Raw genomic sequence first — 23141 nt, 5'->3', positions numbered from 1 at the left:
TGAATCTCTGCATTTCTCTAATCCTTGGGAGAGGCCTAGAATAGCACTGTGCAGCAAAACGAACTCAGATTTTCTTAGGAGCCAGACCAATATTAAAATCTCTGACCCATGGTTTACCGGTTCTGTGAGCCAAGGTGAGTTGTCTGATTCCTCTGACTTGTGGAGATCAGAGATGAGATATCCGACACAGAGTGGACACTCAATAAAAATGGTGGCTTTATTTGTGGATTGTCCCAATTCTGCTACTAACCAAAAGTGAGACTTTAGGCAGGTCACTTCAAGTGTGGATTTTGTTTTCTCATCTATAAGATAAAGGGTTGGACTAGATGAACGTATCTTTTAGATCCCTCTTATGTCTAACATTTGATGATTCAACTGTGTTGGTACTCTGTAAAGCTGTGTCTTCAACTCTACTCTCGTGAATTTCATTCATCTTTCTCTGAGTGTTAATGCTGTTATCCATGAAAATAAGACATTGTAAAGGAGCTCTCACCCTTGTTCTCCCAGGATCAGCTTCTCGATCCCTCAGGCATGGCCCTGAGCCATATTGAGCTCATTTCCAGCCTGACAGTGAATGCTTCATTCTTGCTTCTCATTCCCCACATCATAATACCCTTCAGGTAAGCTCACATCCTTCAGAACCTACAAGTGCCTGTCATCCTTTCTGCTCTCCCTGAGCTGGAAGATCAAACAGAAATATGGACTTCACCATTCAAATTTTGGTTCTTCAAGACTTGCCTCATGATTAACACTACTGAGAAGTGTTCTTTAGCTTATCTCTTAGGTCAGGTTCAATGGCCCATCTCTGTTTTCAATAGTGATACATGCATGTTTTGATCATGGCACTTACCACACTATTTTGAAATTGTCTATTTCCCCATCTGTGCTCCTTAATAAATTTTCAGCTTTTTGAGTGAGGATCAAAATCTTAATCAAATAGGAATCTACTGTACTTAGCAATACAGATGATAGATGTATTGTAAGCGTACATACAAGAGATGCTTAATTAATGTTGAATCAATAAATTCCTATTACCTGAGGCGAAGTTGCAAAGCCTTTCTCCCCACTTATTTCTCCCCCAAATTCCTTCTTTTAATATAAAAGAGACTGAAGACACAGAGGGAGAATAGAGTTATTCTCAATAACTGTTCTTCAGTCTGCTACCATATTATAATCTTTCATTTCCAGAGGAATTTATCAATACTGCAGTATCTCTACATTCATTGTCTTGCTTCAACTTCCCCACTGTCCTGTAAGAGCACAGCTTGAGTATTCTTGTTTGCTTTTAACAGATGTAGAAGATGAAGCCCAAAGAGTTTTGGTTATACTAGGCTGTACCTGAATATCTAAGGTTATAGAACTAGTTAGCAATGGAAAACAGTATTGGCATCCAGGTCCTCCAATTCCAAACCCGGTGTGTATCTTGCTGCTGTGACTTAAAACATCTTGGTATAGCATATGAAAACATTCTTTATACCTCCTTTCGTTCAGCAAGTTTGGCGGACTTGGTAGAAAATGAACTTGGGAGGAGAAAAGTCTAGGAAAATGGTAACATTCTCAAGATGTCAAAAAAGAGGGGTTTTTTTTGGGGGGGGGGGTGCTACAGCCTGCATTCACCCGGGCCTCCATTTGTAATCTGTGTGGGGAAGCAGACCAGACTTGACCAGATTATTGATAAACAGATCAGTTAGGAAAAGGCATGGTGAAACTCCTAGAATCAAACAAAGGTAGGGTGGGTGAGGCTAAGATGCTAGAGATACCTGCAAAGAACAAAGTCAACTCTTCTTGCTCAGAGTAGAATGGGGGAACAGATCAAGATAGTTTTGGAAGATTAGCTGCCTTACGAAGTGAAGTCAGGTGCCAGGAGAAAAGTAGATATAAGAAACACTGTATCAGCCTTCAGCAAAATATCCTGCAGAAACTGCCTGCTCTCTCACAGATAGCTGTCTGGTTCTGTTGCTGGGAATCAATGCCAAGTGAAAGAAGTTTGAGATCTTTCAGGTGAGGATTGCTAGCAGGTGGCTGGGTGATGAATGTGGCCAAGGAGAAGAGCTGCAGGTCCTGGCAGAGAATGGCCTCCAATACCCTGGTTTTCAGGGAGAAAGAGGCACATGGAATCAAAGACTCAAAAATCAGAGTTGGAAAGATCCACAAAATAGTAAGAGTTAAAGAGTCATGGATATTGATGATAGGGTCACACTCAACCCCCATTCACACATCAGGGGTCAAACTGGAAACCAAGATCAGATCATAAATCTACTTTTTTTTTTTTTAAGTTGCTCTGATGGAGGATTGGCTTTGCTAGTTCTTATTTAATAGCCATAGTGGCTTATCTGTTCACTTACTCATTTCTCTCCCATCCCACCCCCCACCCCACCACCACACAAAGGAGTTCCAATTTAGTTCTCAGGTTCTATTGCAAGCTTCTACCCACTGACATTGGGCCATGGTGATTCACTACTACTGGTGCTTTTCTTTACTCTTATTTCAGTAGTGGCTATGTCATCTGTATTTCCTTCAGTGATGAGAAGTTGTTCTGAAGTTGCCATGTAATTTGACAGCTCATAATTATTTTTTAGTTTTTCTATTTCCAGCTGTTGAACCAAGTATAAAGTACACTTAACTCTTGAACAACTCAGAGGTTGGGGTATTAACCCCTTCCACCTACATAGTTGAAAATTCATGTACAACTTTTGACTCCTCAAAAACTTCACTGCTAACAGCCTACTGTTGAATAGAAGCCTTACCAGTAAAATAAACAATTGACTAACACATATATTGTATGTTATATGTGTTATATACTTTATTCTCATAATAAAGTAAGCTAGAGAAAAAATGTCATTGAGAAAATCGTAAGGAAGAGAAACTACATTTACAGTACTGTATGGTATTTATTCAAAAAAATCTGCATATGAGTGAACACTTGCTGTTCAAACCTTTGTTGTTCAAAGGTCAGCAGTACTCATCAACCCTATGGGAGAAGGCTTTTCTTTATTTAACAGCTTAATGTATCTGACAATATATGGTAGTAGTGTTGCAAAACACACTCAGAGAAGGGTAATGAAAGTGAATCAGGAGGAATTGGGGGTGTCAGGACAAGGAGTGTGAAAATCCATGAAGCATCTTTTGTAAGACTGAAGCAGGATGAGCATGGAGGAGAGTTTGTAAAATCCGAAAGGATATGGAAAGTCTTCTTTTTTAGATACATTATCCATTTTCTTTTATTTTTTATTGAAGTTTAATTGATATATAATATTCTGTTAGTTTCAGGTGTGTGTCATAGTGATTTGATACTTTTATACATTATGAAATGATCCCCGTGATAAATATAGTTACCATGCATTCATATAAGGTTATTATAATATTGATTATATTCCCTGTGCCATATATTGGAAAGTCTTAATATGAACTTGTTCACCAAAACCCCAAAGAAATTGGAAGAGTCAATTCTAGGATCACTACAGAAAGACATGGTTACATACAGCAGATAGTAAGCATGAGATTTGTAACAAAAGGTAGTAGAACTGAAGTGAGTGATTTGAATTGCTGACCTCATTGGAGACACCATGATCTTCCAACAGATGTCTTCTGAAAAACTGAAATCTAGATTGAATAAGTTATACTTCTGATCTTGTAGTTTATTGCTGTTAATGACTTTGCTGTTCTGTAAAAATGTCTCATAAGCTCATTCTAAGAGATTCAAAGGATATTAAAAAAGTACAAATAAGATCGCCTCCAAATCTCACCATCTGGGAATAAACCATCATTAACATTAAGGGAACATTATTCTAAACATTTCTCTCCCTTCCCTTCACCATACACAATGGAAAAGTAAGGGGGTTAGATGGAAATGATGGTTATGTTGAGATCACACTATATATGTCATTTTAAATAAAAATTATTAAATTATCTTTTTTTTTAAGATTTTATTTATTTATTTGACAGAGAGAGAGACAGCCAGTGAGAGAGGGAACACAAGCAGGGGGAGTGGGAGAGGAAGAAGCAGGCTCCCAGCGGAGGAGCCTGATGTGGGACTCGATCCTAGGACTCCGGGATCATGCCCTGAGCCGAAGGCAGACGCTTAATGACTGACCCACCCAGGCGCCCCTTATTATTATTTTTTTTAATAATGATTTTTTATTATATTATGTTAGTCACCATACAGTACATCCCCGGTTTTCGATGTGAGGCTCGATGATTCATTAGTTGTGTATAACACCCAGTGCACCATGCAATACGTGCCCTCCTTACTACCCATCACCGGCCTATCCCATTCCGCCACCTCCCTCCCCTCTGTAGCCCTCAGTTTGTTTCTCATAGTCCATAGTCTCTCATGTTTCATTCCCCCTTCTGATTACCCCCCCTTTCTTTATCCCTTTCTTCCCCTACTGATCATTCTAGTTCTTATGTTCCATAGATGAGAGAAATCATATGATAGTTGTCTTTCTCTGCTTGACTTATTTCACTTAGCATTATCTCCTCCAGTGCCATCCATGTTGTAGCAAATGTTGAGAACTCGTTCTTTCTGATAGCTGAGTAATATTCCATTGTATATATGGACCACAACTTCTTAATCCAGTCATCTGTTGAAGGGCATCTCGGCTCCTTCCACGATTTAGCTATTGTAGACATTGCTGCTATGAACATTGGGGTGCATATGGCCTTTCTCTTCACTACGTCTGTATCTTTGGGGTAAACACCCAGTAGTGCAATGGCTGGATCATAGGGTAGCTCAATTTTTAACTTTTGAAGGGACCTCCACACTGTTTTCCAGAGTGCCTGTACCAACTTGCATTCCCACCAACAATGTAGGAGGGATCCCCTTTCTCCACATCCTCTCCAACAATTGTTGTTTCTTGCCTTGTCTATTTTTGCCATTCTAACTGGCGTAAGGTGGTATCTCAGTGTGGTTTTGATTTGAATTTCCCTGATGGCTAATGATTTTGAACATTTTTTCATGTGTCTGTTAGCCAGGTGCCCCTTATTAAATTATCTTAAATTTAAACCAAAACAATGATATCCCAAGAGAATCTAGCTCCTAAGAGCTCCTTGTAAGGCAATGGTCCTTGGACCAGCAGTATCAACAATCATCTGAGAACTTGTTAGAAATGCAAGTTCTTGGGGCGTCTGAGTGGCTCAGTTAAGCATCCAACTCTTGGTTTTGATTGGGGTCATGATCTCAGAGTCCTGGGATTGAGCCCTGAGATGGGCTCTGTGCTCAGTGCAGAGCCTGCTTATCCCTCTCCCTTTCTCCTCCTTGAGCTCTCTCTCTTTCTCCCTCTGTCTCTCTCTCTCTCTCAAATAAATAAATAAATAAATAAATAAATCTTAAAAAAAAAAAACACGAAATGCAAGTTCTCAGGCATCAGCCCGCACCTACTGAACCAAAAAATCTACAGGTGGGACCCAGCAATCTGTATTGTAACAAGTCCTCCAGGGTATTCTGTGGATACTAAAATTCGAGACCCATTTTCTCTCTATAAGAAAATACTTGGTAGAAACATTGACAGGTAGGAGTCAATATGGTTTTTTTTTTTTTTAAGATTTTATTTATTTATTTAACAGAGATAGAGACAGCCAGCGAGAGAGGGAACACAAGCAGGGGGAGTGGGAGAGGAAGAAGCAGGCTCATAGCAGAGGAGCCTGATGTGGGGCTTGATCCCATAACGCCGGGATCATGCCCTGAGCTGAAGGCAGATGCCCAACGACTGCGCCACCCAGGCGCCCCTCAATATGGTTTTTAACTGTGTTCCATGTTTATACAATATTGATTGTTCTTCTACTATGAAAAAGGAAAAAGTACATTTACATTTTTTCTTATTTTTCTTTCCCTCACTTTCTGACTTCCTTTAGCTGTATTTTATTATTAGGGCATCCAGATTTAAAACATTTACTTCTATTTTGTACCATAATTCCCATAACTGTTTAATTCTGATTTTATTTAAAAGGAGTTCTTTTAACTACAGCTCCTTTATTCTTGAATTCTGTATTTTGATTTAATGCTTTATTGGCTTGATTTAATCACTTGGGAGGTTTTTTGTTGTTGTTGTTGTTGTTGCTGTTCTTTGTTTTTTGGCATCTCGAGTGTTATCTCTTAACTCTTTCATGGTGAAAGCAATTGTTTTGGTTCCTCTATACTTGAAAAACATCTTAATTTTGTAAGAGAGTCGTGGATCAGAGTTTCATAAACCCACAATTTTATAGGCATTGGTCACGGACTTCTGTAAATAAACTCTGCTGGGGAGATTCTGAAGCCGGACTATTTTTTGTCCTCATGACTTGCTTTTTTGTTTACTGAAGAATTTTGTTTTAGCCTCAGAGTCCAATAACTTAACTATGATTTCAATAATTCTCTCACAATTATTAACTTTTCCTGGAACGTTCTGTGTCCTTTCAGTTTGTAGTTTTTCCTTATTTCAAGGAACAGCTTTTGCATAACTTTTATTTTTTTAATTGAAGTATACAGTTTTTATTGAAGTATAACAGACAGTGTTATATTAGTTTCAGGTGTACAATACAGTGATTCAACAATTCTATACTTTATTCAGCACTCAGCATGATAAGTGTACTCTTAATTTCCCTCACCTATTTCACCCATTCCCCCACCTACCTCCCCTCTGATAACCACCAGTTTGTTCTCTATTTAAAAGTTTGGTTTTTGTCTCATTTTTTCCTTCCATTTTTAAATCAGATTGCTCATTTTTTGGGTGTTGAGTTGTATAACTTCTTGATATATTTTGGATATTAACCCTTTATTGGATATATCACTTGCAAATATCTTCTCCCATTCAGTAAGCCGCCTTTTTGTTTTGTTGATGGTTTCCTTTGCTGTGCAAAATTCTTTTTTGGTGTAGTCCCAATAGATTAATTTTGCTTTTGTTTCCCTTGCCTGAGAGACATGTAGAAAAAAATATTTCTACTGCCGATGTCAAATTACTGCCCATGTTTTCTTCTAAGAGTTTTATGGTTTCAGGTCTTATATTTAGGTCCTTTTTTTTTTTAAAAAAAATTTACTTATTTAGAGAGAGAGTGTGCCCGTGAGTACGGGGAGGGGCAGACAGAGAGGGAGAGAGAGAATCCTCAAGCAGACCCCCGTTGAACATGGAGCCCAACATGGGGCTTGAACCCAGGACCCCAAGATCATGACCTGAGCTGAAATCAAGGGTCAGACGTTCAACCAACTGAGCCAACCAGGTGTCCCATCAGGTCTCACATTTAGGTGCTTAATCCATGTTGAGTTGATTTCTGTGCATGGTGCAAATAAGTGGTCCAGTTTCATTCTTCTGCATGTCCCTGTCCAACAGCTTTTCTATAACTTTTAATATACTTTCTGTTTCATTTATTGAATTCTCTATTTCTGGAACAACAATATGCCTTATGTTAGGCCATTGTTTTTTTCTTTCTGTTTCCCGCATCTATTATATTTTTTCTTACAGTTGTAGGCTCTTTGTTTTTTCCCTTCTACATGTACTGTGATTAAGTCTTCTTATATAATTTTAATTGTTTTCTGCTGTGTCTATTATATTCCTTTTTCCATGATAGGTCTGTTTTGGTCTTTGGCTTGTTTCCTTATCCTTGCAATCTCAGTTTTCATGGCATTCTGTTGTCTTTGGTTTGTGGTCTAAATTCATTTTGCTACAGAACCCCATAGAAAGATTATAGCATGAAGTACTGTCAGAGAATTTTTTTCAATGTTAGGTTTTCAAACAGTTTCTTGCTTATTCTATTTGCTCCCCCCACCCCCTGCTATTATTGTGTTTCTATCATTAGTTCTTTTATGTTTATTATTAACTATTTTATGTATTTGGGTGTTCTTGTGTTGGGTGCAAAAATATTTACAAGTGTTATATCCTCTTGTTGGATTGTCCCCTTTATTATTATATAGTGTCCTTTGTCTCATTTTACAGTCTTTGTTTTAAAGTCTCTTTTGTCTGATATAAGTATTGCTATTCCAGCTTTTTTTGACATCCATTTGCATGATAGATATTTCTCCATCCCGTCACTTTCAATCTGCAAGTGTCGTTAGGTCTAAAATGAGTCTCTTGTAGGCAGCGTATAGCTGGGTCTTGTTTTTTTTATCCATCTGTCACCCTGTGTCTTTTGATTGGAGCATTTTGAATTCTACTAAATTAAGGAAATAGCCTGGACCACTGAGAGAGAGGTTGGCTTGGATTATGTGTGATCTTTGGAGGACCTGAGACTTCTCTTTTCTGAAGCTTTGTCAAATGTTCGCAATCAGGACTCATTGCACCTGGTTGGGGCTGTTTTCTATTCTTGTGGAGGGAAGAGAGGATAAGGATAGCATCTTTCTTTGGCTTGGTCCTCTAAGTTATTGTGGACTGTACTTGTATCAGAGAGGTCATCCTGGTTATTTTTTATTCTGTTTCCATTCACCTGTCATTTCCCAATGCCTATTTCTATTCCTGCCAGTAGTAACCAAAACCAAAACCCAAAACCAGCATCTAGAGATTTGACTCCTTATTCAAAGCTCCAAGTGGAGACTTGAGTCTTCATCTGGGGTTCCCTGTACACTCCACCCCCATACACACACACACCATAAAAGCACACATTTTTGTCTTATTCTGCTGTCTCTATTATTGTTTGAGACAAATCTAGGTAGTCTTAACATTTTGCCTTCCTTCTTACTTCTCTCAGCCAGGAGATGCTCAGATGGGGTGCTAGGAATTACTCTTATCCTTTGGAGTTCCTGTGGTGATAGGCACAGGGGTTGAAAGAGTTTTTATAACCTTTCCCAAACTCCTGACTTGAGGGGTGTTTGTGATTATTCTCAGGTTTGTTGACTAATTTTCTTTACCCAGCACTGATCCTAAGTAAGCTATTCTAGAATCTTCTTTTACTTCCCTGACTCAGCTGTCATTTTTATAGTTCATATCTTAATGTTTGTTGTGGTAGCTCTTTTCACTTTTTAAATAATGTGTAGTTGTTGTTATTGCTATGTATTCAGGGGAAGGAGAGTCTATGACCTGTTGTCTTTACCTGCCAGAACATTTATCTTGTAATGAATTACTAAGTTTTTGTTTTTACTAAATTTAGAGATGTTCCTGGCTGGATGTTTGTAGCATGGGTGATAGTTTACTGATATGTTGATAAATTTGGGTTTGGAAAAGTAAGGGGAGTTAACACTAGTGTTCTTGATACAGTCCCCTATGGATTGCCCAGATGCTTAGAAATGCTCTTATTGAAAGTTCCACCAGGAAAAGCTTTCTCTGCTTTTGGAAAATATTCACATGAAACAGTAAACATGGCTTGAAATCAAATGGTGAAGTGGAAAAAGAATGAGTTTTGGAGTCAAACAGGCTTCAGTTAAATTCAGTCTCTACCACCCACACATGTGTGATGTTGGTCACATTCTTTAACCATCTGAAGCTTTAGATTCCTCACCTGTAAATGGGAACAATATACCTTGTTGTGTAGCTTTATGGGGAGAAGTCAATGAGAGGGCATATTCAAAATATTGGGTCTTTTTTTTTTAAATAATTTTTTATTATGTTATGTTATTCACCATACAGTATATCTTTTGTTTTTGATGTAGTGTTCCATGATTCATTATTTGCTTGTAACACCCAGTGCACCATGCAATATGTGCGCTCCTTAATACCCATCACCAGCCTATCCCAGTCCCCCACCCCCCTCCCCTCTGAAGCCCTCAGTTTGTTTCTCAGAGTCCATAGTCTCTCATGCTTCATTCCCCCTTCTGTTTACCCGCCCCCTTCATTCTTCCCTTCCTTCTCCTACCGATCTTTCTGCTATTTCTTATGTTCCATAAATGAGTGAAACCATATGATAATTGTCTTTCTCTGCTTGAGTTATTTCACTTAGCATAATCTCTTCCAGTCCCATCCATGTTGCTGTAAATGTTGTATAATCGTTCTTTCTGATGGCTGAGTAATATTCCAATGTATATATGGACCACATCTTCTTAATCCAGTCATCTGTTGAAAGGCATTTTTGCTCCTTCCACAATTTAGCTATTGTGGACAATGCTGCTATGAACTTGGGGTGCATATGGCCCTTCTCTTCACTACGTCTGTGTCTTTGGGGTAAATATCCAGTATTGCAATTGCTGGTTCATAGGGTAGCTCAATTTTTAACTTTTTAAGGGACCTCCACACTGTTTTCCACAGTGGCTGTACCAACTTGCATTCCCACCAACAGTGTAAGAGGGATCCCCTTTCTCCACATCCTCTCCAAAATTTGTTGTTTCTTGCCTTGTCAATTTTTGCCATTCTAACTGGTGTAAGGTGGTATCTCAATGTGGTTTTGATTTGAATTTCCCTGATGGCTAATGATTTTGAACATTTTTTCATGTGTCTGTTAGCCGTTTGTATGTCTTCATTGGAAAAGTGTCTCTTCATATCTTCTGCCCATTTTTTGATTTGATTATTTGTTTCTTGTGTTTTGAGTTTGAGAAGTTCTTTGTAGATCTTGGATACCAGTATTTTATCTGTAGTGTCATTTGCAAATATCTTCTCCCATTCCGTGGGCTGCCTCTTAGTTTTTTTGACTGTTTCCTTGGCTGTGCAGAAGCTTTTGATCTTGATGAAGTCCCACAAATTCATTTTATCTTTTGTTTCTCTTGCCTTTGGAGATGCGTCATGAAAAAAGTTGCTGTGGCTGATGTCATAGAGGTTGCTGCCTATGTTCTCCTCTAGGATTTTGATGGATTCCTGTCTCACATTGAGGTCTTTCATCCATTTGGAGTTTATCTTTGTGTATGGTGTGAAAGAGTGGTCAAGTTTCATTCTTTTGCATGTAGCTGTCCAATTTTCCCAGCACCATTTATTGAAGAGACTGTCTTTTTTCCACTGGATGTTTTTCCTGCTTTGTCAAAGTATTGGGTCTATCACCTGACACTATTTGGGTGTTGAGAAACGGTAGTTCCTGCTTCTCCTCATCCTCTCTCTTCCCTTCCCCCCTGCTCCTTTCTGATCTGTAGACATGGCCATCTGATCTGAGCTAGTTGGGTAGAGACCTCTCTGCTTAGTGAGGAAATGAGTCTGGGAAACTGGCATACACTTACTTTTCTCACCTTGTATCATGATCTCCTGTGAGGTGAGATCAAGTGGTGGGGGTGGCAAAGAATTTGCTTTCTGATCTATCCCTAGAAAATGGGTTATGCTTTCCTTTAAAATTCAATTTGTATAAAATCCAGGAAGTCTTAAAAGATATATACTAAACTAATTGTTCCCCAGGGAGGGCTCTTGACAAGGCCCCAGAAAGCATTAATACATATTAATAAAATACAGGTACAAAAGACTAAGGTATTTGATTTTTAGATGATTTGCGGTAGGCATAATCTCCTCTGCTTGCGCCCAGTTATCAATGAGGAAAAGGGAATCTCGGCAGAGAACTGAACAGACGGAGGCCCTGGCAAGGAGGGCAAGAGTGCGACTTGATTAGAACATAATACTCGTCTGCCCTCTGGAGAAGTGGGGCTGATAGGATCTGGCCATGATTGCCTCTGCTTAATGAGAGGGGTAGATTGAAAGTTTCAAAAAGGAAATGATGAGCTTTAAAAAATTCTCTTTGAGTTATGTAATGCATAATTTGGATTTTCCCAAAAGCTAACCCTGAGACAAGAATTTTGGTGCAAGAGGTTTGTTTGGGAAGTTATCCCAGGAAGCAGAATTGAGTGGACAGGGCAGTAGACATGGAAGGTCAGAAAGCCAATAAAGATCATTCATGACTGGTTACCACTGCAGGCAACTGGGGCTCTGTTTCAATGAAGAGTTCCTGAGAGACTTTATAGAACATGGCTTAGAGTCATCCCATGAAACGATGAGCAAGTTAGGGTATTTGTCTACCAGTTTCCTTCCCTCTTTGGTTGAAGGTCACTGTTGGGGGTATTGACTTGCTTGTTTTCTTGCCTGTACATTGCCAGTGCCCAGAGAATGCCCCCAGACTCAAATGCTGGCAGCCTTCTCTGTCGTATGGCAATTGTCTACAGGTGACCTCAGATTCGGGTGGAGGCTTGGCAAGGGATGGGGAGGCAGGAGACCAATAGCATCTGCTACATGACGTAAAACCCATGGTAAATTGATGCCACACATTTGAACTATTCACATACTTTGGATCCATGCTAAATGAATGCAGGTCACATGAATTTTTATCTTATCTCTGGAATTATCTAGTTCTTCCATCCTCACTGTCACCGTTTGGGTTTAGGCCACCATCATCTTTTCACCAGATCAGGGCCACCATCTTAAATAGGCTCTCTGCTTCCTGTCTTGCTCACCTTTAATCAGTTCTCCATCCAGCTGCTTGAAGGAGCTTTCTGAAATGGAAATAAAATCATGCCAGTCCCCTTTTAAAATTTTTTCAATGACTCCTTAAATTCTACTCTTCAATGGTATTGTAATATCATCCATGATCTGCCTCCTTTCATGCTCTTGCCCCTGCATAATTCTTGTGGAACTGCAGGTCAAAGAATCAGCCAATCTCCTTTTTCCATCTCTAGCCCCACCTCTACTCTCCCCCTGCCTCTCTCTTCCACTTCTCTCCTCAACCGCTTTTGCCTCTGGACTTTAATGCACACAGTCCTTTCTCTGTCTTTTCCCCTTCCCTCACTCCCATCTTCCTGGGCAACTCATACTGACTGTTCTGAGACTAAGTATTACCTCTTCAGGAAGCCTTCCCATTTTCCTGGAGCTGGTTAACTTCCCCAGTTTTGTGCTACCATAGCACCTGCACAATTTCTGTCATAACCTCACCATGCTTTATTAGACTTATCTGTCACATGACTATTAACCCATGAAAATATCAATCTATTTTTCCTTGTTTCTTCAGTGACTAGCAGAATACCTGGCACATAGCCCATGCTCAGTAAATACTCTGAATGAATGAATAAATAATTGGCCAACACTTGCTTTATATTCCCTGAAGGAAGCATTCAGGAAGAAGAAATGAATCACAAATTGACTTGCTCCTTGTGGCAACTCTAGTAAGAGGCTGTGGAATATAGTATCTATGGGATCCTGGTCCTTGTTTTTTTATGGATGGGAAAATACCAAATAAAGAGGGGTCTTGAAGTCCAGTTGATTTGGTATCTTAAAAAACAAAGATATTAAGGTGTATAGAATTATTTTCTATAAATTTGATGGCCTGAACCACCCCCTTAAATGACCTGACATCTTTCTTTATCCTATTTGTACTGCTTTTACTTGTAAAACTGGTTAATATTGTTAGGCAAGGGGTTAAATAGTAAAATCTCTGACATGCTAGAGGCAGAAAGAATGTTTTGTGGTCCGTAAAGAAAGAATCCTGTTTCTACTCAAGGCAGAGATGTATTTTTAGTTTGGGCTTACTCTGAAAGCTGCTCTTTCTGTCCCCAAAGAGCAGAATGTCAGATGTTTTTCCTCTGAGGCAGAGGTGACATACAGAGGTTTCCAGTGAGAGAAATACAGAGATGGAAAATAAGACCAAAGAGAGAGAAGCCATGCCCGAGACAAGGAGCAACCAGCAGTGAGAGCTAGAACTACTCTTAGAAATAGTTGATGAAGGCTCTGCTTTTAAAATTATAACTTTGATTATTCATCAAGAGGCTGGAAAGTTTCTACCAGTTGTGTTAAAGCAGCCCTACTTTGAGGACTGTTTCATCACAAAATGATGTTGAGAAGAGGCTCATCAGAACCTGTATAATCTGTGAAGATTGCATATCCAAAGTAGACCACATACAGAGCATATATCTTATAAATTATTATGAATTCATCCATGGAAAACTGTGTAGTGACAAATACAGGGTCATTATTAGCTAAGCCAGCACCCAAGACTCTCTTCATAATGGTACCCCAATTTTCATTTAATTGGCCACTATTTTCCCCACACAACCTACTTATTTGGGGAGTGGGAAGCTTAATTCATCAGCATATTACATTATCCTGGCCCCAGCATTGGCTCTTTGCTAGTCATATGGTCTAAGTGATCAAAACTCCTTCAAACCTACCTTTTGCAGGGGATTTCTGGACAAAAGCATTTTCTCTCATCCTCTGGACCTGTGAATGTGTGACCTGAGCCGTTGTAACTATCTCATGATCTGAGATCAAGAGGAGTAAGACAGAGCCAGAGTTATGGGATAAAACCACCTGATTATTGTATTGCCTCTCAAGTCTTCCAAATACACAAGCCAATCAATTTCTGATTGCTTAAGCTGATTCATGTTCATTTTTCATTTACTTCCTACCAAAAATATTCCAGTGCAGCTCTCTTATATATTGAGTATTAAAAATTGTGAAAATTCTTTTGAGAGTAAAGAAAACATAAGGAAGAAAACCAACATATGATTCATTCATTCAGTAAATATTAATTGAGAGTCTCTTATGTACCAAGCTCCATTCTAGCCTCCGGTATACAATGACCGATGAGATAGATGGGGATACGGATAATTAAACTAGCAAATACAACATGAAATGCTAACGGTAAGTACGGCTACTTGTGGGCACATAATAAGATTATCTTGTTTAGAAGATGCAGGGCAGACTTCTCAGCAGGGGGGATATTTCTTGTCAGACTTTAAAAATTAGTGTGTGTATGTGTGCGTGCACGCACATGCGCATTGAGGTAATTCCCAACACAGGAAACAGCGGGTACAAAGACTCAGAAATAGGAGTCGAAGGACCTGAAAGAAATGCAATCTTGTTAAAGCACAGATACGGAGAGCTGGACAGGGTTGTAGTGTGAGACCAAGCAAGAAAGGTAGAAAGGAGTGGATCATGCTATAGCACATGTTAAGGAGTTGAGACAATCCTGGGAGCCATAAGAATGTATTGAAGCGTATGAAGCAGAGGAATGATGTGATCTAATTCACCATCTTGTTGACCCAGGAAAGACAATCTGGAAGTAATGAACTAGTGGAGTGACAAATTCAAGACCAGTGGAGGAAATTATCAAAAATGCAGGAGTTAGGGAAATGAGACCATGGGGATTAAAGTACTATTGTACAGGTTTGACAGAGGAAGTTGGAGAGTGAGCACAGGAGTAAAAGGGAAAAGGTTTGGAAAGAGACACACAAAGGAGGGGTGGAAAAGCAGTACAGAGCCACATGGGCTGGGAGAAAAGGAGTGCTGAGTGGTTATCCCTGGAGTCACCTTGTTTTTTTTTTTAATATAATTTTTTATTATGTTATGTTAGTCACCATACAGTATATCCTTAGTTTTTGATGTAGTGTTCCATGATTCATTATTTGCGTATAACACCCAGTGCACCATGCAATATGTGCCCTCTTTAATACCCATCACCTTGGTTTTAGGAGAGAAACAAGTCAGTTTGTCAAATGCAAGCCAGTTGTCATTGTGATGCAATTACAGATTTACACCAAGATGAATGCATTTGATTTAGACTGTTGCTAAAGCTAAAAAATAGTTTTCTTCACCTAGCTCATTCTCTCCATTGAATAGATAATTCTACCAATGTATACATATCTCCACGCATTGCGCATTATCTAGAAGACAGCTGAGAAAACCACTTTAGTTTTATCACATTTAAATAGCTGATATTAGGTGGTGTTGGTTTTTTTCTCTTGCTTCCATTCTATGGGCAGGGGTTGTAGTACAAGTAGTGGAGACCTTAGATTTATTTAGTCCTTGGACTGAATTCTGACTATCCCTACCTACTGACTGTGCAGCATTGGGAAAATTACGTAATCTCTCCCTGCCTCCATTTTCTTATATCTTAAAAAGAAATGACTATTCTTGTATCAATTTGCTAGTGAGGTATCACAAACCACCTCCAAAACTCAGTGGCTTAAAATAACAAGCATTTATTAGCTCACAACTCTTCCCAGGCTCAGCTGTTTGCAGCATGGCTCATTTATGTGTTTATGGCCAAATGAGGGTTGGCTGAGAGCTGCTTTGCTCATCTTGCCTGGCCTGCCTCACATGCCTGGGCTTCAACTGCAGTAGCTCATCACTGGCCCATCTCTCACTCATCCTCCAATAAGATAGCCTGTGTTTGTTCTCGTGGAGGCAGGAGACTTCTTAAGAGTCTCGGCTCAGATCTGGCTCAACATCACTTCTGCTGCTTTCTCTTGGCCAAAGCAAGTTACAAGGCCAGCCTTGTAACCCACTCAAGAGGGTGGAGAAGCAGACTCCTCTACTTGGTGGGAAGAGCTGCAGAGGCACATTGCAAGGGGTGTGGATGTAGGGAGGGGGAGAACAGTGATCGTTTTTGGAATCATCCACACTGTTACTCTGCACAGGTGGGAGAAATCGATGAGAACATACTGTAAGGGCTAGTACAGTGTCTGGTGCACATACGCTCAACACCTGTTAATGTCTCCCTTCCTACAAATACAACAGGAAGATCAGACCCGATGTAGATCACCCACAGTACGCTGCTATAGGGGGAGGTGATAGAAACAGACAGATAAACTTTTTAATCTATGCCTCAGCATTATCTGTGCCTTTCCCAACCAGCAAGTGTTTTAAAAAAGATTTTCAAAAGAGCAAAATTACAGCCTTGCTTTTAGAAAAAGTAGGCAATGTGGTCTCTCTCTTGCTCTTCTTTCTTTTTTCCCCCAAGAATACCCTCGGAATGATAGGACTTCACCTTCTCTTCTCTAGAGGAACAATGTGTTATTTTGGTTTGCCTTTGATCACCGGTGATTCACTTTAAAGTCAGCGGTGCTGGGAAAACGCAGAAAGTGGAGTTGCAATCAGAAAAATGACTATGTAAAAAACGGCAAAGACTTTCTGTCTTTGTCTCCCAGAAGGATTTTGGAGTTTTGTGTCTTTTTTTTTTTTTTTTTTTTTTTGGTCACGTCTTCATTCCTTTGCCAGTTGAGAACCAGTCAGGCTAAGGGAAGGTGGGCTGGATCCTGATCCTCTGGCTTTTCTCACCAATATTCCGAGCTCTTCCAGGAGGTAACTGGGGAGTGTCTTCCTGTGGAATTTGCCAAGACATTTGACCTAAAGATGACAAGCAGATAAAGTAAGGTTTTTACTTACAAAATAGGCCAAAGTGATGGATTAAGTTCAATTATCATTATGGTAACATCACAAAATGGATCAAAAACCTGAAAATTATACAGAGTTTTCACCTCAACTAGTCTAACTTTATCCTAAGCAAACAAGTGAGAAAGTTGTGTGTGTGTGTGCGTTTAAAATGTCTTTAATTTGGGATGATTTTAGATTTACAGAAAAGTTGTAAAGATAATACAGAGAGTTTCCGTATCTTCTCACCCATTTTCTCCTAGTGTTAACGTATTATATTACCACGGAACATTTGTCACACACCAGCATGGGTATATTACTATCAAGTAAACTCTAGACTTCGTTTGGATTTCACCAATTTTCCCATTAATGTCCTCTTTCTCTGCTAGGATCCAATCTAGGGCACCACGCTATATTTATTGTCATGTTTCAATATCTTCCTGTCTCAGATAGTTTCTCAGTCTTTCCTTGTTTTTGTTTTTAAGATGTTGACAGTTTTGAGGAGGACTGGTGAGGTATTTTATAGAATGTCCCTCAGTTTGAAGCACCTGGGTGGCTCAGTCAGTTAAGCGTCTGACTCTTTTTTTTTTTTTTTTAAGATTTTATTTATTTATTTGACAGAGACAGAGACAGCCAGTGAGAGAGGGAACACAAGCAGGGCGAGTGGGAGAGGAAGAAATAGGCTCATAGCGGAGGAGCCTGATGTGGGGCTCGATCCCACAATGCCAGGATCACGCCCTGAGCCGAAGGCAGACGCTTAACCGCTGTGCCACCCAGGCGCCCCAAGCGTCTGACTCTTGATTTCTGCTCAGGTCATGATCTCAGGGTCCCGAGGTCAAGCCTTGCATTGGGCTCCATGTTTAGCGTGGAGTCTGCTTGAGAGTCTCCCTCTCCCTCTGCCCCTCCCCACCACTTGGACTCTCTCTCAAAAAATGAAAAAAAAACAAAACTAAACATGTTCCTCAATTTGTGTTTGATATTTTTCTTATGATTAGACTGGGGTTATGGATTTTTGGGAAGAATACCACAGAGGTGCACTTCTTGGTATTCTTATCATATTACATCAGGGTACATGATATAAATGCTCATAGAAGCATTATATACAATAGTGAGAAATTGAAAACAAATTCCCCAAGAGGATTAGTTTAGCATATTTGGTTACACCCAAATATACAGATAGTTCATAGCCATTATAAATTATGATGTATGTTAATATTTTTATTTTTAAATTTTTATTTATTTTAAGATTTATTTGACTAAGAGAGAAAGAACATTAGCAGGGGCAGTGGTGGAGGGAGAAGCAAGCTCCCCACTGAGCAGGGAGCCTGACGCAGGGCTCAATCCCAGGACCCCAGGACCATGACCTGAGCCAAAGGCTGACATTTAACCAACTGAGCCACCCAGATGCCCCATTATTTTTAGATATTACCTACATGAAAATGTAGGTTGCAAAGCAGGATATGTAGTGAGATTGAATTTAATAATTTAAAATATCTTTATGTATATATGCCCCACAAGAGCCTTATGAGGAAGACACTTCCATTCTAGAATCTGGGCCTGAGGACCTGGTGGCCCGGCCCACTCCTGTTATAGCAGCATACCTTCCTCCCATCGGAGCCAGTGTCCACTGCCATACAGAGTCCACCCGGTGACTCAGGAAGCAGGTGGCCTTCCCGGAGCAACTGCGCACATCAAAAAGTTATCTCCCATCAGAAGGAGTACATGGTCTTCAAAGGTACGATCTACACAATGGCATTAGTGATGTCTCCTAGAATTATTGCAAGGAGTAAACAAGGTAACACTGACAGACAACATGTATGAAAATATTTGACCCAAAGTTAACTATTCCTGCTGGCCAAACCTGAAGAATCACTAAGAAAACAGAAGTAATGGAAAGAACAGGTCTTATGAGGGAAGGGATTCTGTTGAGGCTAACTCTGTTCGTCCTTTAAATCTCCTTTGCGGACATTTGGATTCACTCTTCCAGAAATAACCCTCTGCATATTGGTTGCCTGAGCTCACTGCCCAGAGGTCTTCTTTTCCATTGATGTCAATTGGAGCAGATCTCATCTTTAGTCTATGGGATGAAAGTAAACTCCCATCCAGGGGGCTCCTGTGGATTACTCCTGCGGGTTCATTTTCTGTTCCGTGCTTTGCCCTGGATTATATGATCTCGAAGAACGAGGGCAATGTGTTTGTCAACCCCAGGCCTTAGGAAGATGTTTGGCACAGACTAGATGCTCAAAATGTGTTAATTAATGAAAATAACAAGATAAGTCCTGTTGAAGCCTCCTCACATCCCTTTCATCCTTCCTTTCTCTTTCTCCCTTTAAGGAGTTTGGTGTGGTATAACTGCCTCTCTTGTCTGAACTCTTAAAACTGACCATTAAGAATATAAATAAAATTTTCACCTCCAGGCCTTTGCACTTGCTGTCCCCCCTCCCTGGAATACCTTTCCCTCTGGTCTGCATGCTGCTCATTTCTTATTTTTAGTTCTCAGCTCAAATGTTCTCTCTGTAGAGGGTCCTTTTTTGACAACCCTATTTAAAGAAGCATTTCCCAGTTACTCCTGTCTCATCACCCTTTTTCTTTCTTTCACAAGGCTTATTATAATCTATAGTTATTCTTCCTTTTCTTCTTTTCTCTCTCATTCTCCTCTCTCCATGACTCTCAATCTTCATTTTCTCTTTTTCGTTTCCTATCTCCCCAACTTGGCTGACAACTCCATGAGGGCAGAGACCTTTCCTGTCCAGTCCATCACTGTATTCCTAAGCCCACGATAGTACTCAATAAATATCTAGTGAATGAATTCAATGAAAAGACCCCTTGCTCTAGGATGTCCCCAACTCTAGTATTTTCCCTCTCTAATCTGACTCAATTTAACACTGATATCTGATCACCACTACCTGCTCAACATTCTTCAGTGTCTTCCAGCTGATTTCTAAATGTTTAGGTTTCACAGAACAGATCCTAAAACACATTTCTTGGTTTGTCCTTGGCTCATAAGCACTTATATTTTACCAAATAAGGACCTTTTAAAAATGACAAGACCAGGGCACCTGGGTGGCTCAGTTGTGTCTGACTCTTGATCTCAGCTCAGGTCTTGATCTCAGGGTTGGGAGTTCAGGCCCTGCAATGGGCTCCATGCTGGGTGTGGAACCTATTTGAGAAAAGAAAAAAAATGTAAGACCTCACAAACAACTGATGATAAGACTATGTGACTAAGATTTAAATGAAAAAAAAATAAGAGATCATCTCAAAAATTTTGCTGTTTAAAAAACTTCTTGTTTTTCGCATTTCACTGTGGATTAAGGAAAATTTTGGAAACTCCTTCAGGATTTGGGAATAAATGACTCATGGAATAAAATCAAATTGCCTTAAGTAAGTCTTACAGGGCCCTTTGTAGGGGCCCAGCCTGCTTGTTGGCTTCAGTCCTTGCTCCTTTGTCCCCCTTTCTGCCCCAGATATAGTGGATTACTCATTTACTTCAGGTTCCTTGATCAGGCCCTGCCTGCTCTTGACTTGGAACTTTGTGTTGTTTCCTTAGCCTTTTGCTCTAACCTGCCTGGTCAATTTCTATAGCTTATGAAGATTAATATCATTAGTCTTTTCTGTGGTGGAAAAAAATTCAAAACCGTGAAAAAAGTGATACAGAGACTGGAATGAGAGCCTTGAAATAAGCATGTATGGGCCAGAATCTGATGACACTTACCAGGAGAATTTCATTATGTGGTTGTGGCAAGAACTAAGTGGCCTGGATTTGAAACTCTTCCTCTCTAACTAACTAGCTATGTAGATTTTGACAAGGTATTCAGTCTCTCTCAGCCTCAGTTTGTTAAGGCAAACAAGACAAAACGAAAAAGATGTGACATTCACCTTGTTAGGTTGCCATGAGACTTAAATATGATAATGTTGTTAAATCATTCAGCCAAGTTTCTGACACATAGAACAGGCTCACACATTATTTTCTTTTCTCTAGACATCTATCAACCTCTTCTCCAGGAAAATGAAGAGCAAAGCTGCTCTTCAGCCAAACTATAAAATATGGGATAATTATTTTGGGTACCATTAATGTCCCATTTCCTCCCTTTCAGCCCATTTGGCATATTGAAATGAATGATTAATAATTATCTCGTTGTGGGTACATGCATTGTGTTGTTTCTCTTAGCCAAGATCTTGTCCTGTATTCTGTTCAAAGTAAAGGAAACTGGAAAGAAAATTGTGTATCCAAAGTCATTAACAGAAAATTGTCCAGGTGAATTTCTGAGGGTCTATCAGTTAGAAAAAATACTTGGCTGTTATAAAAAGCTGAAAAAAGTGGCTCTTATCAATTGGTAGTTTTATTTTCATGTCACCAAAAATCCAGGGTCCTTTTATTTCTACTTGGGCTGCCTTGGCAAATACTGCTGCTTCATAGTCACATGATGGCTGACTTCCTTCACCTTCAGGCAGAAAGAAGGAAGGGCTACGCAGGTGAGAAAATAAAGGTATATGTCTACTGAGTCAGTATGTTCTTCCCTTGTAAGACTGTCATAGAAACTGTCCTATAACTTCACTGCCATTTCAAGGCTGGACCAGTGCTGCACAGCAAAACTTTCTGCGATGATGGAAACGTTCTGCATCTGACCTGAGATGGTTAGCCATTTGTGACTATTAGCATTTAAAATGTGGCTAGTATGACAGTGAAGAGAGCCATCAACAAAACAAAAAAGGCAACCTACAAAGGGCACCTGGGTGGCTCAGTTGGTTAAGCATTTGACTCTTGATTTCTGCTCCTTTCATGATCTCAGGGTTGTGAAAGCGAGTCCACGTTGGGCTCTACGCTGGGCATGGAGCCTGCTTAAGATTCTCTCATTTGTGCATGCTTTCTCTCTGGGAAAAAAAAATTAAAAAAGAAAAAAAGGCAACCTACTGAATGGGAGAAGATATTTGCAAATGATATATCCAATAAGGGGTTAATATCCAAAAGATGTAAAGAACTTATATAACTCAATACCAAACAAAAAACAAAAGCAAAAACAAAACCCCAACCCCCCACAAAAAACCAATCTGATTAAAAAGTGGGCAGTGGACGCAAATAGACATTTTCCCAAAGACATATAGTTGGTCAACAGACACCTGAAAAGATGCTCAACATCATTAATCATCAGGGAAATGTAAATCAAAACCACAATAAGCTATTACCTTACACATGCCAGAATGGCTAAAATGAAAAAGACAAGAAATAATGAGTGTTGGCAAGAATGTGGAGAAAAAGAGACCCTCATGCACTATTGGGAGGAATTTAAATTGGTGCAGCCACTGTGGAAAACAGTATGAAATGTCCTCAAAAAATGAGAAAAATAGAAATACTATATGATCCAATGATTCCCCTACTGGGTATTTACCTAAACAAAACAAAAACACTAATTTGAAAACATATATGTACCCCTCTGTTCATTGCAGCATTGTTTACAAGAGCCAAGATATGGAAGCAGCCTACATGTCCATCAATAAATGATGGATAGGGAAGATGGTACACACACAGACATATTACACAATCATAAAAAAGGATGAGCTCTTGTGGTGGATGGATCTAGAGGGTATTATATGAAATGAAATAAGTCAGACTGAGAAACATCATAGGATTTCAACTCATGTGAATCTGAAAAACAAAACAAGTAATAAATAGAATCAGACGTATAAATACACAGAATAAACTGATGGTTGCGGAAAGGGAGGTAGGGGAATGGGGAAAATGGGTGAAGGGGAGAGGGAGATACAGGCTTCTAATTACTGAGTGAATATGTCATGGCAATAAAAGGCACAGCATAGGGAATATAGTCAGTGATATTATGATAGCATATAGTGACAGGTGGTAGGTATACTTGTGATGGGCATAACATAATGTATAGAGATGTTGAATCGCTATGTTGTACCCCTGAAACTAATGTAATATTGTGTGTCAACTATACTTAAATGAAAAAAAAAAGAAGTTGACCCTGCTGGACCTTGATTTGAGATGCCCATCCTACAAAACTGTGAGAAAATAAATTTCTTGTTGCTTAAGCCAAAAATAATTTTTTTAAGAAAAGTGTGGCTAGTATGAGTGAGGAAATTAAGTTTTAGTTTTACTTTATTTAAGTAGATTTTAATAATCTACTTGTATCTGGTGGCTACCATATTAGTGCAGGGCTGGACCTTTGTCACATAACT

This window comes from Ursus americanus, chromosome 20 (assembly GCF_024610735.1).
Source record: "Ursus americanus isolate L20-20 chromosome 20, mUrsAme1.1.p, whole genome shotgun sequence".
Classification (NCBI taxonomy): Eukaryota; Metazoa; Chordata; class Mammalia; order Carnivora; family Ursidae; genus Ursus; species Ursus americanus.
Note: the sequence above shows the minus strand (reverse complement) of the source record.